We start from the raw sequence: 4,046 nt of genomic DNA on the forward strand, positions 1-4,046 counted from the left end.
TACAACGACCTGGCAAGAACCACCTTTCGCTATTTTCTTGTCTTCTTTCAGACCAAGCGCCTCTGTTGCGCTGACCGAGTAGGTCTCGTAGACCTCGGGGTGAAGGTTCATCATAGTGGACATAGAGAAGCTCTGTACGATGTAGCACCCAACACAAACCACACCAAGCACTTGCACCAAGAAAAATACACGTAAAAAGTCACACAGTTCGTATTTTCTTGTCAGCCGCTTACTCTATCCAGCACTTTGTGTCACAGTTTATAAAGTACACACTCAAGTCCAGAACTGAGGAAAAGTTTTTTCCTGGTCAGAAGTCCTGACGTGTAAGAGTCCGAGGAATAATCGCAAGAACTGTTTGTTAACACAGCAATATAACTCCCAAAAGTAGAAAACAGTGGACTTGAACCACAACGATGGTACTCCCAGAAGTAGAAAACAGTGGACTTTGAACCACAACAATAATACTCCCAGATGTATAAAACTGTGTATTTGAAGTCACAAAAAACTGTTGAGAAACTAGCTCCACGACAGAAAAAAGCAGTGTCGCGATGGAGATGAAATCCAAAAGTGACGCGGATTCAGAGAGAAATACAAAGAAATTCAAGAACAGAATCGCAAGCAAGCAATTGTTTTGCCTCGTCCAATCGTGAGATAGAACGAGAACTAAATGACCAATCGTTTTCTCAAACGTGACGTAATTTTAAAAGTTGAATAAAGTCACCACATGGTCAGCGCGTGGACTGGTCAGTGGTCATGCCCTCAGGTGAAAATGTTCGTGACTGACACGCAGCTCAACCAATCAGATGGCGTCTCTACCAGGCGCACCCATCCATAACTAGAGGTACACGAGAGCGTCCATAGCAGATCGAGCCCATAGTATAATACCTTTGTTACTACTTAATCCTTTCCTTATCAAAACTGTGAAAAACGTGAATAGATGTGTCGAGTTTTCTTTGGGTGTAATGTTCTATGGTGAAGTCTGACACTTGATAAGCGTTGTGGTGTAGTGGTTACTCTCTTCTTTGTGTACCCAAAGGACACGAGTTCCCGCTAACGGGAGATATTTTTTTAATTCTTACCCTCCACCCCCCCCCCTTTTTTTGATTCAATACCTTAGAGTAGACCGTGCACTAACTCAGAATAACTGCGTTCTATCTGCTCAGTACATAGTTTTGAGAAATATGACGTTAGATATTTTGAGTTTCACAACTAGTCAACATTTTTTCGAATGCAAATCTTTAAATATCTTGACAACGACTCCGAATAGAGGGGATAAAACATTAATTGGTTTCTGACCTCGTGGTCTTGGTAACTCAAAACAACCAAAAATGTCAGATAGAACTTTGTAATTTCAAGGTAGCACATGTCGAAAGGGCGGGATTTTCTATCGACTTCTGTAGAGAGACATTTATCTAAATCGAAATTCCCTAGTTTAGTTTTAGTAAGAGTTTTACTGCACTTGCAACACAATAAGGTCATATAAGTAGCGAAGAATAGATAATTATGTTACAAGAGAGTAACATATACAAAAAAAGAAGGAAGAGAGATAATGAAGATAGCTGTTTGATAGGAAAAAAGAAGCAAACCGCACCAGAGCACCCGCCAACCACGCACTTGAAATTCCTATTGTGCATTCATTGTCCGCAGCAATACCAAGACAACAAACTGAGATGATCAAGGAAAAGACAAGCTTATAGCAACTGTAACAGTTCCAATAGCAAACGAGAATAAGAACCTACCCCCCCCCCCCAAAAAAAAAAAACAACAACCAAAAAACCCCCCTCAGATTTAGAAGATATTTTTCAATAGGTAAGACATTTTTGGTGAAAAAAAGGGTTGGCGGGGGGGGGGGGGGGGGGGACAAAGGGTTCTTTTTGTTTGTTTGTTTGTTTGTTTGTTTTATTTTGCCTTTTGAAGGTTTGGATTTTTATTTAAAAATTTCAGAACTTCCCCCCATGTGTCCTTTGTGTGACTATGCATATGAGACAGTGGAACATCACCTTTTCCACTGTCAGCAACTGCAGCAAACCTGCACTTATTACTACATGGCATTGGACAGAAGGGCAAGAGCCCAGATGTTGCTGGATCGATAACAACAACAACAACAACAACATTAAAACATTTCTTTCTTTCTTTCTTTCTTTCTTTCTTTCTTTCTTTCTTTCTTTCTTTCTTTCTTTCTTTCTTTCTTTATGATTTACTTTTTTTTCCGGAGGTGGGGGGTGGAGGTGGAGACTGAGTGCTGTGGGTGGGTATATACCATAGCCAGATAATGCAATTAAGTCCCTTTTAGAGACATTTTCTTTTTGAAACATTGTATTATGGCGCACAGCAAGAGAAAGACGGCAGAGTTCTCTGTTCTTGTCGGAGCAGCATCGATTATTTTTTCTTCTTTTCAATAAGTGTTTTACGGCGCTCGCATTTGCATAAGGTCATATGAGCGCGCAGGTCACAGCAAACATTTGCTGTTGGTAGGAAATTTTGAATTATGCCCGGGTGGCTGCCAAAGCCTGCTCTTATCGACTTTATACTATCAAGGGATCTTTAACGGGTGCAACTTGCACACGGGACCTCCTAGACCGAGAATGCTATATGTAGATCTTTCCTATCAGAAGATCAGGCGTGTGGTTGAAAGACAGCAGTAAAAGGGAGCGAAGGAGTAGCAGTAAAAAGGCTGCAGAAAGAGTCAGGGGGGGGGGGGGGCAAAGGAGGTGAGGGAGTGGGGGCAGAAAGTGGAGGCGACAGCAGACGAACAGAACATCGTTTGAGAGCAAAGGAGACAATTTTGGAGAAGAAAATGTTATGGTAGCTTTCCGGATTCGAACCCGAAACCTTTGGATGAAAAGGGAAAACAGTAACATCTAGGCCACAAGAACCCCCATACGCATCGATTATGAATCACGTTCAGAAAATGACAGAATAATGACATGAGTTTGGTTGTATTTTTAATTCTAATCCTTTGTTTTGTTTTGTTTTATTTTGCTCTTGGACATATTATAATTATAGAGGTATTAGTATATCCATAAAGCTTGTTCATTATTTGTCTTGCTTTTGATTTTAGAGAAGAAGAAAAACAAGCAAAAAAATAAATAAAATAAAACTAGCAGTAGCTATCCTGAACAGAAGTCGAGACATCTGCGATTGAAGGAGGTGGGAGTTACCTGGTGTCAGAGGTAGAAATCGCCAAAGTTGGATGACTTCCAAAGCTTTAGTGTCCGTGGAAACTGCAAGTTTACAAAACAGTATTATTAGCTTTTATTCAACTGTATTCAGTAAAAAATCCACGCCGAAATGTGTTTGGTTTTTTCAAGGGATTGTTTTGTTCGTTTTTTATTTATTTGTTTGCGTGGCTGGGTTGTATTGTTTTTTTGTTTTTTTTTTGGGGGGGGGCGTTTGTTTGCTTGCTGTTGTTTTTTTTTGTTTTGTTTTGTTTTGTTTGTTTTGTTGTTGTTGTTTTTGGGGGGGGGGGGGTAAGTGTAAGAAGAAAAAAAACAAGCAAAAAATAAATAAAATAAAACTAGCAGTAGCTATCCTGAACAGAAGTCAACCTTTTTTACTATTTTTTTTGGTCCCGTGTCCTGATTTGATGCCCGTATTAGTTGGTTACATATTAAGAATGTAATCGGTGCTCGCAACCTCGAAAGGTTATATGACCACGCAGGACACATTAAACATTTTTATTTTGGCAGGAGTTCATTTGGAATTTTACCACGGTGGTGGCCGAAGCCTACTCTTATCGTATTTGGACCACCTTGTGTTCTCTAACGTTTTAAAATTTTAAGTGTTATCTGTATTTTACAAATGACTAAATTCTAGTACATGTTCATTATCACTGTCAGCTCCTGGCTGTGATTTAGATTATTTTTATGAACTTTTTAAATCGTTTCGGAATAATCGTTTCTGAATAACTATGAAGTCTATATGTTTTTTTTGTTCTATCTTCAGGGCTCTTCCAAGTGTATTGTCATCTTGGATGACTTGCAGGAGTTTGAAATGATAAAATTATTTTCTCTGCACCATTCCCTGCACCCCTGCTGGTGGGGGGG

The sequence above is a fragment of the Aplysia californica genome, unplaced genomic scaffold, assembly GCF_000002075.1.
Source record: "Aplysia californica isolate F4 #8 unplaced genomic scaffold, AplCal3.0 scaffold00203, whole genome shotgun sequence".
Classification (NCBI taxonomy): Eukaryota; Metazoa; Mollusca; class Gastropoda; order Aplysiida; family Aplysiidae; genus Aplysia; species Aplysia californica.